The following is a 27,925-nucleotide window of genomic DNA, read 5'->3' as shown; positions in this document are numbered from 1 at the left end:
ATGCAGATCTTTAACTGTAAGAAGGTCCTGATACTCCAGGTTGATCCATTTTTTTGTTTTCTAATGTTATCTGGGAAATTCTAAATCCCCAATCTGAACACATCTTTATGATCCAAATATGAATATTTTGTATTGAAAATGGCTGTTGCATTCTCTTCCAAACATCAATCAATTTTTGGTTCTGTCACACTGCCTAAGAAGTGGCAAACAATGTCAAAATGTTTTGTTTTGTACCACCCATTTAACTGCATGCTTACATTAGCATTTAGTTGCTACATGACTTGCAGATATGTATATTCAAAATAATTCAACATAAAGTATTGAACACTATATTTAAGATAACCTTAGAACTGATCAATATCTAGATTTTATAAACAAGACATCAGAATGTATTAAAATTATGAATTATTATACAAAATGCATCAAATATTCACAATTTAAAAAAGAAACTAGGTGTAATTTTTCTTCACTCTTTTCAGTGTTTTTGCTTAATGCCTACCATATGGACTTCTGGCCACAGCAGGTCTGGTAGTGGTGAGAGGTTCTGAAACACCCTGGGTGTTTTCAGACATTACTCGGAACTCGTACTCAGTTCCTTCAATTAATTTCGGTACTGTGCAGGATGTACTGTCAGCTGGGACATGTAAAACAGCTGGAACCCACACTCCTCCATGGGTCTTGTCTCGTTTCTCAACCACATAACCACTACAAAAAAAAAAAAAAAAAAAAATTACGAGAAAACAAACATACTAAAAATACTTATTACCACTTGAAGACCAACACAAAAAAATCACCTTATAATGTTTCTGTGCATATGTATCTTTTTTAGTTTACTGATTTATTTTGTTGGAAAAAAATAAAATAAAATCGTCTACATACATGTTATAAAACTAAAGTAACTCAAAAGTGTTTAGCAGGTTGAGAAAATAGTATAAATGCATCAGTAAATCTTCCAATAACAATACACAAACATCTGGTAGCTTACATTAGGTCTGAGCCTCCACAGTCTTCAGGTGGTTTCCAAGATAATGTTATATTGTCTTTGTCAACCTTATCAATATTCAGTGGTCCTTCTGGAGGAGCAGGTTTGTCTATTAAAAAAACAATATTGTTTTAAAAGTAATTTCTCCTGCATCTCATATACCTAAATAACTGTATCAATTACTCCACTAGGTTTTATTTCTATGGGAGTGAAACTTCAAGACCAATAATGAAGCTTACAATTTTGTTTTTTTAATCGTGTGCATGCAAAAATCAAATGAAATAAACATTTACTAGCTGAGCAGTTCCATAATTTTAAATTAAAAGCTCAATTTGACTGTTAGATATACCTTTTCAGTTTTCAAAATATATTCACTTTCTGAAAGAAAACTTTTCTATATTAAAATACTAATTGAATAAATTAAGAAACTTCCAAATCCTTTTACGCATCCCCCTGAACTTGTCCTACATATATTTATTCATATTTTTATATGTCACTTTTTAAACATAAATTGTCTCTTGCAATTGTCAAAATGTCATCAAATATCCACGATTTTTAAGTTTTCAGAACTGAAGCAGGTGTACATTTTGATGTAAAACTGTTAGCAGGTCACCAGCATTTCATTACCAGAAGTGAAATTTAAAAAAATATTTATAGAACTTCATTGCATTGCTTGAAAAATTACATCACATCAAGTTTAGTTTTTCTGCAAATCTGTGAATCACCTTTTAGTCTGAATAAAAATGACTTGAAGGCCCATACAATAACATTAGATTAGAATTTTTATAACCTGATGTATTAGAAAAAAATGAAAACACTTTAATACCAATATATACCCAAATGGATCTAATTTTTCATTAAAAACCAATAAAAATTAATGATAATCAAAGTCATTTTCTCAGCTAATATGACAAATACATTTCATATAAAACCTACCAAGAATAATTACTGTGAGGGTTCCAGAATCTTTTCCACTATCATTAGTCAGGGTTAAGGTATAAGGCCCACTGTCATGTCTTCTGGCATTTACAACATTAACAATTGTATATTCTTCAAAAGATGAAATGGTGATTCTATCATCAGATGTCAATTTCTTTCCATTCAATGTCCAAACAACATCTGGAGGTGGCTGACCAATAAACTTGACCTCTGTGTTGACTGTTCGGCCTATCTTCACCCTTAGTTCTTTCATTGGAGTGAGGATTTTTGGTGCCACTAGAGCAAAGAGTACCAAGAATTAATAAGATTAAAATAGCACTACAAGCACCATGCAAAGCTCTTCGAAAACCTGTTTTGTTTTTCTTTAGACTTCTACATTTATTTTCACTCTTAAGATTTTAGAATTATGACAACACTATATAAGAATCTGACAAATAAAAAATATAAGCAAGTTATTCTAAAATGCTTTAGGAAACTATTCAACTACTCTATAGAGGATATATACTTCATTACATTTTGTGACACAATCAAATTACGAATTTCATTATCATACCAAACTGACCAGGTTTCTTTAAAACCCTTTTTACATAACTGTATTTGGCAATTTCATGTTAAAACCACTCATATTTTTAAAACTAAATATAAAAAACCTAGATCTCTTACAAAATCTGGGTTTTGCAGTGACCATGTCTGATGGTTCACTGGGTTCTCCTTCTCCACCATCATTCTTAGCAATGACTCTGAATTCATATTCTGTTCCTTCTACAAGATTTGGTACGGTTCCTTTAGTTTCAGTAGCAGGAATTTCAGCTGCTTTGGTCCAGTGTGGAGAACCCCGCTCTTTCTTCTGAATGACGTAGCTAGTGATGGGAGATCCTCCATCATCTTTTGGTGGTGTCCACTCTAAGTCCACATGATCGCTATCCCAATCAGTAACCTGAGGTTTACCAGGAGCAGTGGGTTGCTCTTTAAAACAAACATAACTTTTATAGTATCTTCAAGGGGGTATATATATATATACACACACACATATATATATAGAAAGTAATTTTAAAAACTGATACTATTTATTAATTGTTCAATAATGAAAACAAAGTAATGTACATGTTGGCTGCCTTTGTAAATTAAAAAGGATGCTAAGTTTTCTAAAAATCCCTAATCTGCTTTATTTGTATTGTACAATATAGATTGTCAAAAGTAAATGAGGTTCAAATAAAATTGAACAGACTTAATGCAAATAAAATAAGGAAATAACTATACCACATGGATCTCTGGCAATAACTGGTTCTTCACTTTCCAAAGAATCAGATTCTCCAACTTCATTAACTGCACGAACACGGAATTGGTATGATTTTCTGTGGACAAGTTTATCAACTTTATAGTTCTGATGAGGTGTCTTGCCTACATCTATCCATGTTCCTCTAGAAACATCCATCTTTTCAATGATGTAGTACTTAATGGGCACTCCACCATCATCCAAAGGAGGCTTCCAGCTCAGATGTGCAGAGTTTCTCGTTACCTCATAGACTGTCAATGGTCCTTCCGGTGGTGAAGGACGATCTAAATCCATGCCAAGGAAAAATCTATGTTAACTTATGTGATTTCTAAACTTTTATTTCCAGATGTATTTCAATTTTCCTCACTATCTTTTGAGTTACCAATATCATATCATTAATAACTTATGTAAAAATAGCTATCAGCAGAATGGCTATCCCTTCTCCCCTCCTCTGACCATTAGCTTTTTGGTTTGGTTTTCACATTTGTTGAAAAATATGATGACTTGCATGTTGTTTCATTTTGCAGTGAAATAAGTGTTCTACTTTTGAAACAGTACCATTGATCTTTTAACTCCAAAGAAAATTTATATATGGAGTTTGATTAAAGCCTATTCACAATTATTTTTGTGCAGAAAATAAATGTCTACAAGTTAATTGATGGACAATATGTATCCCACAAACCTTTTCAGTCAGGAAAACAAAAGACAGTTACTTACACCTAAGAGTTACAAGTCACTAAATGTAAAATTAATTTTAACTGATCATTACCTATGAAAGAATTATTCCCTATGTCACTCTACTGAGAACACTTTCACACTCCTTTTCTGGTAATGCCTAACAATATATAACATCACTTAGCAACAAAACTATCACTTGATTGTTTTCAGGCCAACTATGATGTTTATGTTGAATGCCCAAAATTCATGTTTATTTTTTAAAAGTAATATAACATATTTTAAAATAGTTTAATTCAGAAATTTTACGACGTTGAGTTGTAGCCAAAAGCAAAATCAAATTTATCTAAACATTACATTATGTTTGTGTACTAGGCCTAATGCTCAAATTAGACAACAAATTGGCCTACTATTACTAACGTTATAGAATCAGAGTTTAAAAAGTTTTAAGTGTTGAATAAATGATAAATGATAAATATTATTTGGGTATTTAAATACATATTACCTACTTGATATTAAAACACAAAAAAAATTAAATGTTTATTACAAATTAACATCTTTTTTGTGCAGTTGAAACAATATATATATATATATATATATATATATATATATATATATATATATCAGAATGTCCTCACTGTTTTCTACTTTCTGGACTAAATATAGTGAAAAGAGTCAAGGGTGCTATTTAAGTCTCTTTGAGAGTGCATATCTACTTTTTTTCAATGATAAAATTTCATTTTCTCTTGTATTTTTTATTATACATGTGGTGATTAAACAATTACTTTAAGACTGATTAAATAAGTGAAGAGAAGGTTCATTTTGGAGGTACAGAGAAATTCGTTTTAGTTAAATTCTGTACTTTTTGTTAATCACTCAACAATGGCTTCCTTTCATTTTTTATGGGTTTTTATACTAGGTTCTTTATAAATATGTGCATTTCTGCTTCTTCAACAATAATTCCCAAAGGGTCCATAAAATACTGCTAGTTATCGTTTTAAAATTATAAAACATAATAATGTAAAATAAAGGATTAAAAATTCAGTTGAATGTTTATAACAATTAAACACATTTCTTTATATAAATAATCATACCTCAAATGTGTGATTTGCTCAAATCTTAGATAATACAAATTCACAACAAACTACAATGTTTTATTTCATCTAAAACTTTACTTACTATGTATAATTTTAATGAATAACATATAACAAATATAGAGTTTATGAATTTTATAATTAAGTACCATTTCTTTAATTGTATCTACTTACCCATAACAGTAACATTAGCAGATGCACTGGTCTTCCCATAACTGTTTTCCAGAACTAAAGTATACCTTCCACTGTCAGAACGCAAAGAAGACTGGATGTCCAGAATTGTTTGTCCAGCTGTAGAAGTAAGTTCAACTCTTGGGCTTCCAACTACTGATTTGTCATTGATTTGCCATGTTACTCTGGGTAATGGTTCCCCTTTAACTGGTATACTGTAATTAATTGGTCTACCTGCACGCACTTTCTGGTCATGAAGAGCTGTTTTGTCTAAAATTGGAGCATCTACAAAGAGGTGAGCGTCATAAGTTAAGTATATATAAAATGCATACCACTAACATATTTTTAAAACTTTAAACTATGATATAGTAGAAAACTATATCATAACAATGTTATCAGGGAGGTAATTTTAAAAAATAATAAATATTATTAAACAATATCATACAATAAGTAGAGACATTATTAACTAAAGGAAAAGCCAGGTTGCACATTTTTTCTAGCTATTTGAAATGTTTCAACTGTTTACAGTGCTAAGAGCAATATGTATAACAACACACATACACATCTTTAATGAACGCTGTTAAATAATGTTGTTTTACAACAAAAACAATAAAATATTTTAAATTATTTAAAATATTAATTCCCAACCTTTTTGTAATTGGGGATATGGTATCTCACAAACAATACTAACCCTTTAAAGTACTTTTATATTAGATTGTAAAACAATATACTTTAGTTCTTATATTTTATGGTATATATATATATTTTTTTTTGACTTAGTTGGAGATAAGCTGAAATCTTACTGTGAATTGGCAGTTGGGAACCACTGATTTAAAAATTATAACAATACACTTTATTTATTTATTTACATATGTGCTTAAACAGTATTTTTACATATAAACATACAATACTCTACTAAATAAATTGTTCTTATTATTAAGGGTATTCATCCTCTTACTGGAAGTGCAGCAGACAAAATAAAACATTGAAAACAACATCTTGTCAGTATTACATGAGAACCTCTAAAGACATTGTAAAAACTTAAAGAAACAATTAAACCTTCACCAGTTAGACTTTAGTCATCAAGCACCCAGCATTTGTATTCTAAGCATTCATTATAAATTATAAAAACTTACAGAAACGAGGCTTAGCAATAACAGACTGTGAAGGATCACTAGGATCACTTGGGCCACCTTTGTTGACGGCAACAATACGAAACTCATATTCTTCACCTTCCTTCAAGTTTGGAACAGTAGCTTTGGTTGCATCACCTGGTACTCGAGCTGCCTCTGCCCACACGGGACTGGATTTAGCTTTCTTTTCAATTATATATTCATTTATAGGGGCACCACCATCATTACGAGGAGGTCGCCATTCAAGATCAACATGGTCTTTATCCCAGTCAGTAACTTCTGGAGGCATGGGCTTATCTGGCTGATCTATAATGGCAACATAGTGTCAATCAAATATATTCACACACATTCTATGTAACTGTCTTACCAGTATATAATTACAAGAAAGTCATTAAATATCTCTAGGTTTAATCTCATGTAAATAACAATTATTAACATAACAGTAAACTTAATTAAACATATACTTTATTCAACATCACTGAATCTTATGACTTTTGTGGTTGAATATTCTAACTGATTTACAGTGTTATAATCATACACTGTGTTATTGTCTCACACATTTATTTTTATGAAGTGTAATGCTATTATATTCTCTGTAAGTCACTCTTAAATTTCTCAGGAAAATCAGTACCAATAAGTATAAATATACAACTGTTTTGTGTTACTTAGTAAATAACTTTTTTTAAATATAAACTGACATTTTATGGACTAATAATTATTCATTTCTGGAAGTGGAGTATCAGCTCTAAAAAATTCATATGGTGTTATTTACTTTTTTATCGTTTTTTATCATACGAAAAGAAATATTTTTTGTCTTTATTGTTGCTAAGTGAATTCTATTTCTGTATACCTAATTAGTTCCACCTAAATTTATATTTATCTAATATATAATTTTTAAGATTGCATTAGTTATCACTTCTGGCTATAAATTATTTTTAAAAAAGCAAAAACTGACAAGGATTTAATGGCAATCTGCAACTTAACCTGTCATAATGGTATTGTTATTACATTTATCAGGTTAAGTAATAATATTTTTAATAATATTCTTGGCCAAAATCACAGATATCTAATAAACATAATTTCTTTCAAATAAATAATAAATTATTTTACTTAAATGCATTGTTTGAATAAAATAATTTTAACAATATTCAATGATTAAGGATACTTGAGTCATCTGAATAATTTGCTGTAACCTACCATACTCACTATACCTAACTTAGCTTACCTAAGATTTTTGGTAAAAGAAAGTTTCCATAGCTTTCAGAGAAATATAATTTAACAAAATACATTTCAGAAACTTAAATAACTTCTAAAAGAAACTACAAAAAATGTTCAAATCCAAGGTTTGTTTCTAAGTCTTATAAACTTCTCATTAGATTACTTCATTCATTCTGCATGACCTCCGTGTAGTCACTTTCCCACAAATTATCGCTCACACTACTTTACTTACTGTACACTGATATGTACTTTATAATATACTCTATTCAATGGTATTCAAACCCTTTCAGTGGCTACTTTCACAGCAGGGTTTCATTAGTGACTGCTCAGACCACATGTCACGACATTATGAAAAGGATGAGAACAAATAATCGAAATAATAACACCTCAAACAGAGAAGTAAAATCATGAAAGTAGCACAACTGACCATATTATTTAGGGATGATTGTTATTACCTTGGGTTGAGCAAAAGCATTGAAAATGTACATGAGTGTGCTGTCTATAGTTGAAATACTTCACAACTGTATAGAAATAAAGTTTGAGCATTTTCCAGTTTTCTTTACAAATTACACTAAATAATTTTTATAAGATAACAAAATATCAATTATACAATACTGTTAAGTAAACATTTTTGAAATCATAGGGGTAATATTTACACAGACTGTTAACTTAACTTTATGTTTTACAGGCTGTATTTTTGTAAAATACAAATTACATTTTTATTTGAAAATAAGTGATGGTTGACATACCAAATGGGTTTTTAGCAATGATGGAATGAGTTCCTGTTAACCAGGCTGATTCTCCTTCTTTGTTAACAGCTTTCACTCGGAACATATATTCATGGTTCTCAATCAGCTTGTCAGCATGAATATTAGTACTAATTGATTCTCCTACAGGGACCCACCGTCCTGCTTCATCATCTTTCTTCTCAACTATATAATGAGTGATTTCAAAACCGCCATCATCCTTTGGAGGATCCCACATTACTGAACAGCTTTCTTTAGTAACATCACCAACCATTAAGTTCCTAGGTGCAGAGGGGACATCTGAAAATAAAACATTTTTTTATGTATATAACAAGCCAACAATTTCATCTCTTTGGCTAATCTATGGCATCTCTTGCATGTTATCAAGCAATATTACAATCTAACTGATTTAACCACAGAGCTACTGTTAGTAAGATATATCTTTCAAACTTATGCTAACACATTTCCCACCTCTAATAAAAAAAAGCCTGCCTATAAGCCTAATTTAAGAGTTGTTAGATGGCCTCATGTTGGATGTCAATATTTCTGTATTTATCCCAAATTTTCATCTCCTGAACTCAAACACAGTATCTCTGCCTGCAAAGAGCAAGCAACATATTAAGTGAACTAAAGGGTTGCCCCCACAGATATTAGAAAGGCACCTTTTAACAGTTTAAATTATCACACATTTGCAAGTACTAATATACTATTTGTTTACATCATTCTTCTGAACCCTCATTATTAGCAAAGAAACTGAACCACCATTAAGGTTCTTTTTACAAGAAAATAGTCATGATGTTATAAGAACTAGAATTTCTCAAGCAAGTACTTGAGAGTTATAAAAGATTTCATCAAAATGATATCAAAAAACAGGCAGCAGAAAGTTCTGAAATAAAACATGTTAACAGATAATTGCTATGGTTTCTATGATTTAACACAGTATAAATTAGTAACTCGATACAATCAGTACACTATGAAACTTTGTAGAATGGACAGCAACTGCCTGTTGTGGAGACACAAGTGTAAGATGACAACATTTTAAAAGTCTTCCACCTTTTATTGATTATTTTCCTTTAATTTACTGGCAGATTATTCTTCATCTATAAAAATATCATCATTGGAAGAAAACATTCACAATTAATGCCAGCATTCTGCATATATTTCTTTTTAGTTTGATATAAGAACTTCTTTTACCTAACTGAATGTGTACATGGCTGGTCCACTGGTCACACCTTTCATTGGAAATGTTACATCATATATACTCATGATATGTGGCAAGCTTTTAATAAATAGTACAAATCTGTTGTAAACAAATAATCAGATAACTAAATAAAACATTTGTGTAAATGACCTGTCTATGAATTTCCAAGTTCATTCCAAGGTCAAGGTGATGTTAATGTGAAAAATAAAAATACTTTTTCTGTCATACAATTTTGTTTATTATAGTTGTATAATTTCTACAATCTCTTAAATGCATAACTAAAGTTGTTTTCAATATCCTGTTATATTGTATCTCATGTGTTATTCTCTAACATGAGCTGTTACAAAAATTAGCCATGTATAATAAAATGAAAAGTTAATACTCTTATATCAAATTCATAATGTCATGTTGAGTAGCATTCTGTACAAAGTTGCAGACACTTTCACTCCCGCCTTTACACTTAGTGTTATGATGCTGTGCAACTGGAAAATTAATGTTACTATACTTTTGTTTATACTGTTTTTTTATGGGTAACATGGAAAGTTGGAATATATAAAATACGTATTTTCTTGTTCTCTTTTTCATACAGTTTATACACATTAGATGCTTTCATAGAAATAATAATACAACTACTATTTCTCTATTGTACCAAAACTTATTTTGAGCAACAAAAAAATTAACAGAGTAGAATACTAGGCATTGATTAATCCAATAGAAAGTAATTTATTATTATTTAAATATATAAAAAATATATTATTTTAGCCCAAATGCATATTTACCTAATACAGTAATGCTAACTTTAGCACTATCAGTTCCATTGGCATTAGTTGCTGTTAAAGTCAGAGACCCTGTGTCACCACGTTCAGCATTCTTAACACTTAAATGTGTTTTGTAGTCCTCATGCTTAATTGTCCATCTTGACTTAACATCTACAGGTTTCCCATCCAGATCCCACTTCTTGGTTGGAGGTGGCTCTCCCTGAACTGGTACATTGAACTCAAAGTTCTTGCCTGCTTTAATTCTGACATTATACATGGCACTGCGTTCTATCAATGGTGGTACTAAAAACAGAAAATAAAGTGACATTATACATGGCACTGCATTTTATCAGTAGTGGCGCAACAAAGAAAATGAAGCGAAATTACAAAAATAGTTATGTATTTAAACTGTTACAAAGTAGGAAAGTATTTGAGTTTTAATTTGTTTGCATATTTTCATGAATATTCATATAAACTGGATACATTTATATATTTCATTGATCACTGAAATTACATAAATTCACTATAAAATATGGTACAGTCTGTCTACACAATTTGTTTGTGAACCTGATGATGACTGAAGAAGGTTGAAACACTGTTCGCCCCTCTACACAGTGCTTTCTCTACCCATACCAGCCGTTTTTACATATACAATTTTCTTGACAAGTGGGTTTTCTCTTCATCATGGAGTAAACCTCAATTGTTCTTTATGTTTTAATTGTATAATGTTTTAAATGTAATACACCATCAATTTTTTAAACATAGAAACAAAAATATACTGTCTCATATGCCATTCAACAATACTAATGAAAAAGATTCGAGGTAACATTTTATAATTAGACAACTTTAAATATACTGAGCATATATAAACTAAAACTTGCACCATTAAAAGCAGTTAAAGCAATCTGTGTTAAGTTTACTTTTGGAACTAGCTGCTACAGCACAGCACAATTGCAAGATATTGAAAATACTTTAACAATGTTTTTATTAAATTATTACAATGTATAATAGAAAATTATACTTTATCATCACTAGTTGTTTACAAATACCATTCCTTACAGTTTTTGGGTCGTGCTATGTGTGGTGCTGTGCCGTCACTTGGCTCTCCTGGTCCCCCTTTATTAATGGCACGGACTCTGAATTCATATTGGTTGCCTTCAATAAGATCAGGAACTTCAGCTGTAGTACTGTCTCCTGGCACTTCTAGCACAGGACTCCATTCAGGGCTGACAGAGATATACGTTTGAAGAGTTAAATACTTTTGTTAATGTACAGAATAAAATACTTCCCTCAGCTCTGCTGAATTAAATACTCTACACAGAAACTAAATTTATCACTTATCCTTTTTTGTTGTTTTATCACATACAAATACTTTTTATTTCAGTCGTTGTTAAAAACTTGGTTTTATTTTATGCTTATTGGAATATCTAAGCTTTTCAAAACTCAAAATAATTTTCATAAAAAGTTAACAAAAAAAGTTACAACTTGTCACTTTAGGCTATCATTTCTTGATTGAATTTAACATTCTTTTCCACTGCATACCTAACAAGGGAGACTATCCTATGTAATCAGCATTTTCTAGAAACCATCTCTGTTTCCTCTTATATCAAACAAAAACAAGCTCATTCCTATATAAATGACAGTGATTTAAGTTAATATTCTTTTCTGCAACTTACCAGAATAGTTTAAATCATTGGCTACTCATTCTTTGAAATTATTTTATTTGTGCTACGAATCTGACAGTATAAGAGGCTGAATCATAGGTAGTAAGTGCTGCTTTTTGATTGCATATAAAACAACATAAATTAAAACTGTAAGGTAATATTTTCTTACTTGAACTTATCCTTCTTTTCTATAACATATCCAACAATAGGAGATCCACCATCAGATTCTGGAGGATTCCATTTCAGTTTTACAAAGTCTTTGTCAAAATCATCAATTTCAGGTGTTCCTGGTTTGCCAGGCTGATCTATTTAAGTGAAATACAAAAAGAACTAGTCACTGTCACTGAACAGGAAACATTCTTAAAATTTGGTTGAATTTGCTTGATATAGTCCTATATTCCATTTGCTCAAATTTTAAATAATATTAAATATTTTAACAAAATTTGGTAAAACCATAACAATTAACAATCTTTTTATTTTCATTTTGAGGCCTTTAACAAAGTATCTACCTCCTGAGTTTCTACCACAAATCTTCTAAAAATCCAAAAACGTTCATCCTCAATAGATAAACTAAAATACAGTAATTTTGAGAGAAATTTTAAAATTCTCCAGCATCCTTCTAATAAAGACAAACTGCAAAAAGTATTTTTTTTATAAAAGGAAAAGGTTAGTTTTTTAGACCTTTTAACTATAAAATATAAAATCAGAAAATACATTTATTTTTCTTTGTTCATAAATCTTTACCTCATATTATTAACTAAGTGGACCCTTGAAAACTATAAAAACTTGTCAATTGGATTCTAATTTACTAAGAGCAACTCTTCAAATGCCACTATTATATTAACCCAGTAAATGGATTATTGACTACAACAGTAGCTCAATAATTATATTCTCAGTAATACTACAAAAACTCACCAAATGGATTCTTGGCTACTATGGCTTTATCTGCTACTAGAGGATCAGATTCTCCTTGTCTGTTTGCAGCCTTAACACGGAACTTGTATGTTTTTCCTGGTTGAAGTCCCTCTATCTGTGAAGCAGATTTATACAAGAATTAAAATTCAAAGGTTAGTCATAATTGAAATTTACAATAAGAATCTGTAGATGAAATGAAAGATATTTTACTACATCCCAAAACTATTAATCACAATAATATAATTCCAAGTCCCTTGCTTTGAGGTACCATGCAAATGAAAAGTCTTCATAATAATTTAAGGACTGTTGGCACATGGTCCACTAAATCTCTTTAGAAGACAAAACCTAATAAACAATGCTTGGGAAAAAAATACAGTAAAAAGTAAGGATAATCATGTTTAATTTACTGCATAATTAAAATGATTTTTTTTAACTTAATACATTACAATTATTATTTCTCATATTTCATTACATTTTAGCAATAAAATATTATAATAATCAAGTGTTTGTTAAACATATGCTGACAATTAAAATTTGAGACACATGAGAAATCACAGTTCACCAGCTAACCTCTGCCTCAGTCTCGGCACCAATGGTTTCACATGCTGGAGTCCAAATTCCAGTCTGAGGATCCATTTTCTCAATGATGTAATGATCTATTGGAGCACCACCATCATCAGAAGGTGGCTTCCATTTCAATTTACAGCCTTCAGCATGGACATCTTCAATTTTCAATGGACCACCAGGTGGTGCTGGTTTATCTGCATTTATATAAATAACCAGAAATTTATAAATGTCAAATTTATTACAGAAGTTATGGACATTCACTTAAATATACATAAGCTATGTGTACTAAAACATCTATCCTTTCAACTGTAAAAATAGTTTTTCCTTCTATTTCTAAATATCAAAACTTAGTATTTTAAGATTTACATCTGCAATTTAAGAGAAATTTATGAATTTCAATAAAGGGAAAATTATTAAAAAAAAAGTTTTAAAAGAATATACTATTTTTAACAATTTTGTATTGATACACAAATTTAAGTTAACAAATGTCAAAGTAAATATGTGGATGAAAGCTGTGTTAAAACTTCAGAAAAAAACGTTATTAAATAACGAAAAAAGTTCATTTCATACATCATGAAAAAGTATAATTTAAATAAACCTTGTTACAATATAACCTAGGTTCAACATTTGAATACACAGCACAAGAATTGCAGGTATTATCTACACATTATGTATATGAAATATGAGTAAAACATTTAATTAAAAAATGATTTTTCTGTGTTAAGAAAATTTAAATTTAAAAATCTAGTGTGAAAAAGAAGAGAGAACATAAAATAGATTCCCACGAAATAGTTTTAATGGTATTTAAGGACAGATACTAGAGATGGCAGGACATTCCAAAACTCTACTAAATTACTCACCAAGTACAAAGACATCCACTTGAGCTTCATCTTGACCATTTTCATTAACAGCAGTGATCGTATATACTCCATGATGTTCTCTTCGGGCATGACGAACAGTTAGTTTTGTGTTGTACTCTTCATTTACTAGCTTCACATGATCAGATGGCGCAATTATCTTGTCCCTCAGCTGCCAAGTAATAGTTGGTGGAGGTTCACCAATTACATCAACGTCAAAGTGGAAAGACTGACCTGCCTTAATACGAACCTTCTGCAAGTTTCGACGATCGATCTTAGGTGCCACTGAGGGCAAAAAACACATAAAAAACACAATATTATGGAGGCCTAACGAGTTAAAATAAGAACATTCATCTCAAATATCCACTACTTATTTAATGGGAAGACTAAGCACATAGTTTCAGTAGTTATTGTCTAAAAACGACAAATAATTGTATTTAATATTTTGTTTCCAATTCTTCAATAATTTGCAGGACTAATTCTGAATACATATTCCATAACAGTATACTGATCAAAATGAGGAAGATAATCTTTATATTTAAAAATAAGACATACAAACATGTATTAGAGATATTAATAAAAGATTTAGTTATTCAATGCAAAAATATGAAAGTTTCAATCTTATCCAAATAGACAATATTCTAAAATTAGAGGATATCAAAGTATTTAATTCACTGCCATCCTATAAGAATAATCCCATTTAATTGAGGATATTATCAAGTTAAAGTGATAAAAAAGAATAAAAATATATGTGCTAACAAAATGTTATATCACTAAACAATAGAAAACACTCACAACGTCTTGGTTTGGTCACAACTGGCAAAGTGGCTTCACTTGGTTCACCAGGGCCAGCTTTGTTGATGGCTCTTACTCTGAACTCATAGGGTTGACGTTCGGCTAGGTTAGGGACAGTGGCTGCAGTCTTGTCTGCAGGCACCTCTACAGCTTTCTCCCAGTCCCCATACTTGCCTTTCTTCTCAATGACATACCCAGTGACAGGAGAGCCCCCATCATTTTCAGGAGGAGTCCACTGAATATCGACATGATCTTTGTCCCAGTCTACAACTTCAGGTGTCCCTGGTTTACCTGGTTCATCTATGTGATGTCAAAAGATCAAACAGATATTTAAACCTAGATAACAGATATCATATCTAGGAACTTATTTATCTTACTTAGGTTAAGAATACACATCTAGAAGTACACTATTAATGCCCATGTTACTTAACTTTAACAATGAACGAATAAAACGTATATGTAAAGAGTAAAGCTTAAAGAACTATTATTAATATAGACTTAAGTGTATGCAGAACAATATACAGGACTAAAAAGCTAAGGAGAGCCTACATATATTCATGATTTGAGCACAATTCTTCAGCACTTGAAATACATTATTAATGAATTTCTTTAAGTGTAAAGCAATACTTTAAGTCATTGTAAGTGTTTAATAAAATCCTAACTTACAGTGTTCTCTTTGAACTTTGTAGTTATGAAATACACAATTCCATTAATATTACTGAAATGATGGCTATTGAGAATTCAATTATCTTAATTATTTTTTTCCTCCTCACCAAAGGGATTCTTTGCAGTGATAGCTTCATCAGTTTCAAGCGGTTCAGACTCCCCTTCTTTGTTCAGTGCTCTCACTCTAAACTTGTAATCTTTGCCTGGAATCAGTCCAGTCACATCCATTCCTATAAAAGAAAATAAGCACATTACATCAACTTGTAATCTTCTCCTGAAATCAATCCTATCATAATGATAGGATTAATAAAAATAAACACAGTAAACTAACTTTCAATCTTTATCTGGAATTAGTCCTATTCCATAAATTCTTGTAGAAAGAGAAATACATTAAGCTAACTTGTAATATTTATCTGGAATTAAGTCCAGTTGCATAGATTCCTGTGTAAAGAGAAACACATTAAATTAAGCTGTAATATTTTCCTGCAGTAAGACCTATTGCATGTATTCCAGAAGAAAGAGAAATAAATAATTAGCTTGCAATCTTCACCTGGGAACAGAACTCTTACTGTCATTCCTTTTAAGTTTGTACCTTGTGTAAAAACTATTGTTTTTATTACAAAATTACTCCAAATGAAGAATACAACATAACACTTTGATGAATAATTTTCTCAAAAATGAATTCAAAAATAGAACTATTAAGAATTTTACAATGTTAAGTCACATATTTTCAAAAGAATGCAAAGAAGGTTGCTAATGCACACATTAAAATTTGAATTTATGTTGCAAATAAATTAAGACTATTATAAAGCCTTAACTATAAAGTACTGTATTCTTAGTTGTAGTTTTACCTGGTTCTTTTGTTTTTCCAACTGGAACCCAAATTCCAGTTTCTGGGTCCAATTTCTCAACTTCATATCCATCAACAGGCATTCCACCATCATCTTTTGGCTTCTTCCATTTCAGCTTACAACCATGTTTGTGAACATCAGAAACTTCAAGTGGACCTTCTGGAGCAGTAGGTTTGTCTTGAAAAAGCAAATGTTTTAGTAAAAGTTGTAAAAGTACCATGAATAACTTAAAGGTCTTGTTAATATACTAAATGTCATGTTTCTAAGAGCAAAAGAAGTGATGCTGTTTTCTATTAAGTACAAAATGAGTATGAACAAATGTCCAAGTAAAACAAAACATGCAAAATTGCTCCAAACTAAAGATGAAGTTCAATATTGATGTTAGCTTTTTAAAAGTGTAAAATAAAATTCTATTTAAAACAATTTTAATATAATTTCAACCCATTTTGAAATAAAAAACTAATCAGTATTACCAGTGTTAAAAAATGTGATAATATACATATGCATGGTTTATTTTTTATTACAATGAAACTTCAGATATTTAATTCAAACTCAAAAATGTTAATAAAAGTGTCAACACATTTACTATGATGCTTTTCCTACAATTTATAAACCTGACTGTTGAAAAGAACATATAATAATGTTTTTCTGTCTGTACTGTGGTAACAATTAATTATACTAACAAATTCAATGAGAAAAATTAAAATGTAACTACTATTAAAATATTTATCTTTACAAAGCCTCATTTGTTTGTTCATTGAAAATATTTTAAATGAATATTACAAAGCTAAATACTAAGAAATCTAATGGATAAGGTTTAATATACCTAAAATTGTAACATTCACAGAAGCAGTGTCTTTTCCTGAGCTGTTAGAAGCAGTAATGACATATTTTCCACTATCTGACCGATTTGATTGTCTGACAGTTAACTTGGTGTTGTAGTCAACATTATCAATGTTTCTATGATCATTTGACTGTAGAACCTCTTCTTCAATAGTCCATGTTACTGTTGGTGGTGGTTCTCCAGAAATATTGACATCAAATTTCAGGCTTTGACCTGCTTTAATGGTCACATCCTTCAAAGTCTTTCGATCAATTGTAGGAGCCACTGAAAGTTAAAGAAAAGAAAAACTTTCAATTTATTATAAGCCCTATTACTCAATCAAATAATTTTGAAAATCACAGAAATCACAATAAGGAAACATAGTTCTAATAACATAAGAATGAAATGTAATTCATGCTTAAACCAAACTTTTAAATTTAAGTGATACTTACAGAAACGAGGTTTAGCTATAACAGGCTTTGAAGCCTGGCTTGGTTCACCAGGACCAGCCTTATTGACAGCAATCACTCGGAACTCATATTCCTTTCCTTCTTGGAGGAAAGGAGCTGTTCCTTTACATGAGTCACCAGGAACTTCAGATGCTTTCTCCCATCGTGTACTTCCTTTTTCTTTCTTCTCAATAATATAATGAGTAATGGGAGCACCCCCAGTTTTTTCAGGTGCACTCCACTGCAAGTCCACATGGTCTCGATTCCAGTCTATGGGCTCTGGTCGACCAGGTGAATCTGGTGGGTCTGTCAAAAGATTGAAAAACTGTTGTTACTTAACCGCTGATATTGTTCAATTTATTACTGATTAAATCTTCAATCTAAAATAATATAACGTTTTATTACAGTTGTGAAATGAATCAGAAGTAAACCTTTGGAAACTTTAATAACCAAAAAAGTACACACAAAATTAATAAATATATGAAAATATCTAGACTTGCTTCTAGAAAACTTCTCATTATACATAATTTAAAAAATAATCTCACTATATGGATCTTTGGTTATGACAGGAGCTAGAGTTTCTAGAGGTTCTGAATCTCCTTCTTTGTTTACTGCTTTTACACGGAACTGGTACGCTCTGTTTGGAAACAGGTCTGTCACTTCCATCTCAGGCAAATGGCTCTTTCCAACAGGTACCCATGAACCAGTGTCAGGATCTAATTTCTCAATCAAGTAATGATCAATAGGCTCTCCTCCATCATCTTTTGGTTTGTTCCATTTTAGCTTACAGCCCTTCTTGTGTACATCTACAGCTTCCAAAGGACCTTCTGGTTTGGCAGGCTTAGCTAAAAACATAAATAAATCACTATTTTTGACTTTTTAAACATCAAAATATGCAATTTAATGCAAAAACAACATAGACAGTTTCCATTAGATAACAAAAAGTACAATAGAAATTTTTAAGAATTCAGTAACAATAATAAAACCAATAAACCAGCTGTAGGACAACAATTAATTTAACTTATACAGACGATATAATATGAGCCTTGCAATAAATAAATAATTAAATATATCAGTAAATAATTCTATCAACAGGTTGCATTATTCAAGATGAATGAAGGAGAGTTACAACACACTTACACAGTACAATGACTTCCACCTCAGCATCATCTTCTCCATGTTGGTTGACTGCAATAATGTGATAGATTCCATTATCTTTACGCTCAGCCTTGGTACAGATGAGTCTCGAATTGTAAGGTACATTCTCAATGGATAATGTTGGTCTTTCAATCACTGGTCTATCTTTTATCTTCCAGGAGACATCTGGAGGAGGTTCACCAATAATTTTCACATCAAAGTCAAATTCCTGTCCAGCCTTCAGCTTCTTTGGTTTCAATGTTCTGCGGTCAATTTTGGGAGCCACTACAACAAAAATGACATAAAATTTCAAGCAAAACCAAAAACAGTGACACAAATAGTAATCCAACACATTTCAGGTATCACTTTCTAAGTTATATCTGCTAACTATATGTATATCTTTATTGTGAAGTTTTGATGAAAGTTTTGCTCAATACTATTTATCTATTTTATATCATGCATCTTCAGCTCCAAATGATAATTTGTATTAGTTAGAAGCAGCCCTAACCAAATCACCTTTGTGGAATAAGAATCTTGTGCATTTAAAAATAGTACTAGTCATAACTTTGGATTTCTTTCAGACTCCATTATATGCAGCTTTATCCAAATATATAACAATGTTCTATGGCTTACTGTTTAATCAATGCTATAATTCTTTGAATGTATTTTCATGTATGAATGTTAGATCCCAATTGTAAACTGATTAAAATACTGCACGTAGTGATACAGTATTGCACAAAGGAGGTGATGGTCCATACGCTGAATCAGATCCGCGTAAGACTGAGACTGTTACAAGGATTATTGTTGTTATCACGAAGCAGACACAAGAAACTTTCAAGATTTGAACTGTCCCTGTTTTTGTATTCAAGCTACAATTGTATTTGCCCCAAAGTCGGTAAGCAACTGTTTAAGTTTTGTTGATCATAAACAAAAATATTGCTTTTTGTAGGAATTTTCCCAAATCACCACGTGGGTTTGGATCTAATAATAAAATTTGCAATTTTGTTCATGAACGATACTTTTGTGTTCAAGGAACTGTAATCTGAGAAAGTATGTGTCAATGCTATTCTGAATTCTTCATAGATTGGCATGTTTTCAATTCAATTCTGCATTTATGTCTACTGCACTTTAATATGTTTTATGTGGCCTTTATGTGTTTTATATGTGAGCTATAGGAAGATATGTTGTTCTTGCTAACCAGATCAAGTCGTGTATCATGCTACTAAAACATTTTGTCATATTGTATACTTTCAATTTTTATTTTTCTTCTTTATAGTTGATGATCACTTATTACTTAGCACTTGCTATTTAATCAAAAGATCAGTAATACAACACTTGGGTTGAGTTATCGGATTAGAATACATCACATAAGACACTGGGCAATTACATTTATAAAAACAAAAAACACCTAACACCTAGAGGATTTTAATTAAAAGAAATGTAGTAGCATGCAATTTTTAATACTCTTTCAACAGAAACAGGAAAGAAAACACTACTGTATTTTCAGGTGTGATAATCCAGCATTTGTATCTTCTGATAGCAGAATTGAATCCAGAACATCTCACACAGACATACCAAACAAATGGTCTACCCACTGAGTTAAATAGCTAATCCTTTAACTAACATTAGTAAATCTTTGGTCTTTATTTCAGTGACACAGGATAAACATTAGTTGGCAACAGTTTCTGTGGTAACCCAACTTTTATATTATCCAAAGTGTAATTGAACATGGGACCTTATAAGCATCAACACACAAGCTATCACGAGTAAGGTATTTTGTTTTGCTTTCACGTTCAAACTACCATATACAATATAAATGAGCATGATATAACAAGGCTTAAAAATTTAATACTATTTTCATTATTTTTTAGTAAAGTGATCATTACTCCACTGGATTCAATGTGTTACTGCATATGGAGAGCAGGAATAATGTTATTTTGATTGCAAGTTTTGAATGGAAGTGACAAAAATTAGCTGTTGTGAAATGGAAAGCTGAGATATTTGGAGACACTGATCAAATGTAAAAAAAATTTAAAGTTAAATTTTTAAATATTCAAAATGAGCATTCTTTATAGAAAACAAAGGTGGCTGCAAGTAAAAAAAAGCAGTTTGGCTAACAAAGAATAAAAGATGTATCTAAGGATGGCTGGTATGGGTATTAACACTTTTAATAATAAAGTAGAGGCTTGTATCTGATAATTATAAGATGGCTGGGTTATTAAAAATTTCCTTTTGTAAGTTTTTACTAAAGAAGAATTAAACTATACAGCATCTTGAAAACTAATAGATGGAAACAAGGTTGAACAAGTTAATTGCATTAATTCTGAGATTGTTAAGAAAAAATTGGGAAGTTTAAAGAATGATAAGGTTCCTGGGCCAGATGATATTTCCCCAAGAATTTTGAAAGGGGTTAAAGACTGAATATGTGAGCCACTTGTTACTATTTTTTTGTAAGTCCTTGAACAGTGGGCAGGTTCCAGAAAATTGAAATTTGATTAATATTACTTCTCTTTTCGAGAAAGGTGACAAACAAATTGTGTCGGTAGTTGTAGGCCTATTAGTCTTGCATCAGTCATAGAAAAGGTTTTGGAAAGTCTGTTAAAAGATGATTTGAAAAGTCATTTAACAAATTTTAGTATTTTATTAAATAGTCAACATGGTTTTACTAAGGAAAATAATCTTTTAAATTTCTTTAAAAACGTTACTGCTTATATAGATGAGGGTAAAGTTATAGATTTAGTGTACCTGAATTTTCAGAAAGCATTTCACAAGGTGCCACATAAAGGATTGTAAAACAATTTTTTCTATAGGTGTAGGAGTAAGTTAGTAAACTGGATAGAAGAAAGCAGAGGATTGTTGTAAACTGAATTCAGTCAACTGGAACTAATGTCACAAGCGTGGTAACTCAGGGCTTAGTCTTAGAACCTTTGCTCTTTTCGATTTAGATGAAGGAATGGGCAACACATTACAGCTCAGATGGACCAACAGATCCTTTGTTATTCCTGAACATTATGTAATGTTATAACTTGCATTACAATATGAATAAATTCCATCATTAGGTTTATGCAAATGAGGTGAACGTTTGACTGCACAGCTTTTCCTTACCAAATGAAGGGCCTTAGCTCAGGTAAATGTCTTCAGTAAATAGTTTTCAAAGAACTTTACGGTTAATTATTTAAAAAAACAGATGTATAGATACTGGGAGTTAAAAACATTGTTGAATTATATAATTATATTTTACTTCCAATTGTTATACTGTTTGATATGTTATAAAAATAAAAATTAAGATAAATTACTGCATGTGTAATAAACAGTAATACAAAAGGACGTTTTTATTAATATTTATTGTGTGCAATGTTAAATATGATATGTTACCTTTTTGTAACTAGTCTAGAACATATATTAATTTTTCTAATTTTTCCTACATACAGTTAAACTAAATGCTTATTTCATAGAGCTTGTAATTTTTTCAGCTCTGTTTTTGTGTTATGTTCTTCTGAAGTGGGATAACACTTATCACATCGAGAAGTGATAGATATTTGTTCACATCAACATAAAATGGAATACTACCTCCCTTGAATATGTTTATTTGATATAGGTGATCCAAAAATTACACAATGTTAGATTAGAAGTCCAGTTCAGTACAAACGTGTTGGTATCTACATGGTCTGTTTCTTATTCTTGCACTCTCTCTGTCTACATTTTTTTTCCAAAAACTCTATGCCACAGCATCCAGATACTACTCAACAAATACTAGCTAACCAGTCAGTTAAATTGTGTTGTATGAATAAAAATTTTATTGATTTCTATACTGGTGTCTTATGTTTCTTTCATCATCTGTGTTGAAAATTATTATCTGTATAACATTTCTGGAACCTGCATTTTATATGAATATTCTATACTTTTCTGCCAAATATTCTGTACTTGAATACCATAGCAATAACATAAAATACAAAAGGAAAAAAAAAAACTGAGAGGTGTGTTGTAATATTACAAATTCTTCCTATTTTTTTTCTCAAGTTATTTTTATAAGCATATAACAGAAACTGTAATGAAACCACGCTTACATTTTCTTGGTTTTGCTGTAACAGGTTTAGTAGCATCACTAGGTTCACCTGGTCCAGCAGCATTCACAGCTCTTACTCGGAACTGATATGTCTCTCCTTCTACAAGATCTGGAACTCGACCCTCACAGGAATCTCCATCAACATGAGCTACTCTTGACCATTCTTTTTCACCTTTGCCCTTGCTCTCAATGATATACCCTGTGATTGGTGCTCCACCATCCTTTGTGGGAGGTTTCCACTTCAAATCCACATGATTTTTGTCCCAGTCTTTTACCACTACATTTCCAGGTTTATCTGGCTTATCTATTTTTTTAAAAAAAACAGCATTATTAGCAAATAAAGCAATCCTAAAATACTGTAATAATAATAATGAGCTATAAAACATTGTATTACAACTTAGTTTTCACAGTTGAAACAAAACAGTAAAAAATATTTATCTAATAAAAAGACAAAAACTACCTCGAAAATTTACATTCTTATACAATAGACCAACAGTTATTCCTGACAGAATTTCTAACCAAGCACAATTCAAATTAAAAATATATAATATTCATAATTAATTCATTTTTTATACAGATTCAATAGATATACTTTCTCTATTAATTTATTGTATAAACAATTAGCTGGCAACAAGAACATATATGGCTGAAAAGATTAAACATCTACCTTTTATGTACTAGTACCCCTAAATCAAATATCTATAAAAACAACTTATTTTTAAAAGTATTTCAACATTAATAGAGTTAAATATATCAATAATTTATAAGAAAATTGTAATTAATTTGGTACCTGCAGGTATCTTAAACATACAATCTCTAATATACATATATATACTTTTGTTACCATGTGAAAGGTTCTCAAGTTTTAGATTTTATATTACTATAATATCTCATTTTGATTTAAATCATGTGCATCCTATTAAAATAAATGTATTAGTCATCAAAATTTTATAGTGGATATTTTTACCACCTGCAACTCTTAAGTTGACTATCTCTGTATTATGTATTGCCAAATCATGATCAATAGTTATCAATGAAATAGCATTAATGAGTTAACTTAATTAAACATTCCTTATTTTCTATATGCATGTGATTCTGTATCAAATGACATAAATTTAAAATATGTAAGAAGAGAAACACTAAATTAGCAAAAACATTATTTTATCAGTAGGTGATATTATTTATATTTATCAAATATATTTCAAGAAACCATAAACAAAAACAGTTCCAAATGCTGCTTAAAATGGATTTAAATATTTGAGATAGTTAAATAACCTAAGCCCTTACCATATGGATCTTTAGCAATTATTGGTTTTTCAGCTTCCAGTGGATCAGATTCTCCTTCAGGATTGACAGCTCGAACTCGGAACTTGTATTCCTCACCTATTATTAAAAAAAGTTTTTAGAAAAAAGAAACACTATGTTCAAAAATAAGAATATGAAACATAAAGCACTAGGAATTATCAAAGAGCAAATGTAAACAAAAATTATGTTTTGGTTTAAAAGTATTTAAAGAAAGAGCTACTTATGTATAGACATCCTTAATTTGAGCTCCCACCTGAAAAACAGAATTTGTTACTCTTATAGTAAAACTATATTCCTAAATGTAAAGTACATTTCTGCACTTACAGGTCATGAAAAAAAAATGTAATTTTGTTAAAAATACAAAAAAAGAAATGGCAGAAATTACAACATGTTCATTATTACACTTCTTTCACTATTTACTTTAAAATGTATTTTACATTCAAAATATTGGTACAGAAGATTAGACAAAAGCTTTCATAACTACAAATATTATTTCCAATATTGAAAATAGATTTCCAATATGTACTTATCTCCTCTCAGATGTGTAGCTGTTTTTGTTCAGTGCTGCTTTCTATGAACAAAGCTCTTATACATGCCACAAACCTTGAACTTCCATGTACCACACAATGAAGGTGGTTCAACTGCATTTCACATGAAAATCATCATGCAGCAACCCTTTACCAATAGGAGAATGATACACCCTCCTGTCACATGTAACTCCTTCTGTTTGATCCTACTAAACTATCACTTCAAATTAGGCAGAAAAGAAAGCAGTGGTTTTCAATAGGGAGAAGGGATGGGAAGTGTAAATACATATCAAAAATCTATTTTAAGTATAGGAAAATAATAACTTCTAATACAGTTTATTACCTCTTCTCACATGCATAGCCAGAATCCCACACTGAACAGATGCAGGGACCAGTGAGAATGAAAGAAATAAGCATTCTTTAAAAGCATCTGAAGAATCCCTGTTGGGAAAGAAACACATGTGGGAGACTACACCACTTCTGTATAAGTGGGGAAATAGGTGTTGCATACACTAGTAAAAAGTGGTAGGAATACAAAAAGTGGGAGAAAAATGGTTGAGGTGGAATACGAACCCCAGTATACTTGCATCTTCATCCCATAGAAGAAAGAATGGACATGAATTATTTACAGACAGGAATATGGGAAAAGCTAAAATGTCCCCAGAGGTGTGAAGAGGCTAGGGCATGGTGGACCATATGTGGCTGGTCAACTCTAACTCAAAACTGAGTAACATCAAGAATACAACCTTTGACTTGTGGTAGGAAAGGGTCCACACCATCTTCCTCTCAAGTTAAGTGTAACAGAAGTGTATACCATGCAAATTGATCTACAAATCTGCAAGCAACCACTCATCTTGGAATCCAACATCTAAATGACATTTAGGCAGGTCATATCACTAAAAATGAATCAGACTGGCAACCCACTGCACCACATCAATCTTAGGCAGTGAAAACACCCAGAAGTGAAGTATGAGAGAAGAAACTAATAACCAGATCAATGTTATCCTCTATACAGAACCACACAGAAACTGAAGTGAAATATTACCTTCTCAATCCCACCATAGGAAATGAATCACCTCTAGACATATATAGCAACTACATACTCCAGATAGAACTGCAGAGAAACTGAGCACCACATCAACCTCTGGGAATAACTGAGGCAAACTGAGTGAGGAAGAGGAAACACAACCAACACATACGAGAATTTATGTTGATTGGTTCAGCTCTAATCCAAAACTACTCACTGGGAACCAGCATGCAGGTGGTATCTCAATTAAAGGGGTAGACTACAGTATGATGGATCTACTGTAAAGCAGCAATATACTCTTGATAAGGCTACATAAAGTCTGCAGAGCAATAACAACCTGTGGGTTCCGCATCACAGAAGCAGATTACTTCTATTAAAATATAAACAATTTCACTCCTTAGAGATCCGAACATAAGACATATGCAACATCAACCTTTACAACACACTGCACAGAATGGAGTGTAGTTATGTGCAGGTATGCACAACTTCATTCTCTAGATAGGACCACACAGAGTTATTATTCAATGACACCTTTTGACTCCCAGTGTGCAGTAGTGGATTGCATCTAAAAAATATAAGCAACCTCTGTATAGAACTGCACAGAGGCTGGGCACAACATCAATCTATAGTACCCACTGCAAAGAGGTGAAGCTCATGATTGGAGAATTATATGTCATTTACAAAAGTAGAATACCACTGCCTTCATCTCAATTGAATGGAAGTAAGCATATTCAGGAGGACTTCTGTGTGGTCCACCACCCCAGTGGACTGGAAAGTAACAAACACTCTCATACTCCACTAGAAGAAGAAAAAAAATGATAAAACACAATGGATAGTCCAGATGAATGCCAATACTGGAGACAGTACAAAAGGTGAAAACAAAACCCCATTTTGAAAAAGCAGACTGCTCCTGATTTATTTAATCAAAGAAACAGCAGGAATGGGTAACTATCCTCTTCTGTTTTATCCATGTAATTCTATTAATGAAGCAAATGTACTGAGAGGAAAAACCTACTATAACTCTTGTGAAACACCCCATTTCAACAGCATGTACTATAGGCCATGGTATATATTGTGTCTGTACAGTGCAGGTTTACAATATAGGAAGCATACCTGGATAGGTAAGGCCCACCATTGAGCAGGATTCAAATCCTAATTGACACATGTCCTCAGAAGGAAAAAACATATATATATATAAATAATTTATCCAGTACAGCTGCAACGAAGTTTGAAAGAAGGTAACAGTCAAATAGCAGTACCCCCATTAGGAAGATACAGCTATTCAATAAAAATATTGGGAAATGAATGTTTGAGGCATGGGCCACATGCCTGATTTAATAGTTTCCTCCAATGGGCAATGGAGTTGAGGCTCCCAGAAAAATGGAAGATGTCCAATCACAGAATCAACACTTTAGTTTAAAGACTCTGGAAAAATCAAATACAAAAACAAACAGACAGAAAAAAAAAGCCACCTGGAAACTATAAAAAATAATTGGAAAACATAAATTTGTAAAAAACATAGTCCTTTCCAATAAGGTTCCAGCAGAAACAAAATCATGAGTGAAGGGATATGGCCAAAAATGACAATAGTGCCAATGAGGAGTAAGGAGGAAAAGTGTATCCTCACAAAAAAAAAACATTAGGAGGATCTGTAGAGTGCCTTAGAAAAGAGATGTATGTTGGACAAATGATGTATGAGGGCTCTGAAGGTGGAAAAAAAGAAAGTGAGAGAAATAGATAGGATTATCAGGAACAGCCTCCTGCATAAGCAAAAGTGACTAACTCCTGGGAATTGAAAAAAAGTTAAGTTGCTTCTGATAAACCAAAGCTTGAAGATGTCCATGAATGATGAGGCATGATAACACCAACCCTCAAATGAAGAACAGGATGTTTAGCATGAGCCCTGATGTCAGGAGAAGGGACCCTAATGATGGGTATCATGTTAAAAAAGAAACTGTATCATCTTAAAACAAGGAAATGGAACACACTTGAGAAAGTATATCCAAAAAAGCAGAGTTAAACCTAGTATATTTCATAGACGATGCATGAGAAAGCACAGTATGGGTAGAAAGTAAGAAAAAAC

At 31.4% G+C, this 27,925-nt stretch overlaps 1 pseudogene across 1 annotated transcript in view; it reads right to left on the bottom strand.

Moving 5' to 3' along the window:
* The window catches only part of LOC143223440 (twitchin-like), a 255,270-nt pseudogene that overhangs the window by 69,936 nt on the left and 157,409 nt on the right, over positions 1-27,925 (bottom strand). The window contains exons 63-85 of the transcript XR_013012917.1: positions 24,271-24,366; positions 22,985-23,287; positions 18,921-19,202; positions 18,326-18,625; positions 17,784-18,086; positions 17,335-17,616; positions 16,509-16,685; positions 15,765-15,887; positions 14,992-15,291; positions 14,200-14,481; positions 13,343-13,533; positions 12,773-12,887; positions 12,027-12,162; positions 11,253-11,419; positions 10,215-10,496; positions 8,238-8,534; positions 6,274-6,576; positions 5,141-5,422; positions 3,182-3,481; positions 2,585-2,887; positions 1,919-2,197; positions 986-1,091; positions 500-705 (exon numbers count right to left, since the gene is read on the bottom strand). The product of XR_013012917.1 is annotated as a twitchin-like (transcript). The remainder of the gene's footprint in view (positions 1-499; positions 706-985; positions 1,092-1,918; positions 2,198-2,584; positions 2,888-3,181; positions 3,482-5,140; positions 5,423-6,273; positions 6,577-8,237; positions 8,535-10,214; positions 10,497-11,252; positions 11,420-12,026; positions 12,163-12,772; positions 12,888-13,342; positions 13,534-14,199; positions 14,482-14,991; positions 15,292-15,764; positions 15,888-16,508; positions 16,686-17,334; positions 17,617-17,783; positions 18,087-18,325; positions 18,626-18,920; positions 19,203-22,984; positions 23,288-24,270; positions 24,367-27,925) is intronic.

This window comes from Tachypleus tridentatus, chromosome 8 (assembly GCF_004210375.1).
Source record: "Tachypleus tridentatus isolate NWPU-2018 chromosome 8, ASM421037v1, whole genome shotgun sequence".
Classification (NCBI taxonomy): Eukaryota; Metazoa; Arthropoda; class Merostomata; order Xiphosura; family Limulidae; genus Tachypleus; species Tachypleus tridentatus.
The sequence above is the reverse complement of the archived record's forward strand: the minus strand, read 5'-3'. Positions and strand labels throughout refer to the sequence as shown.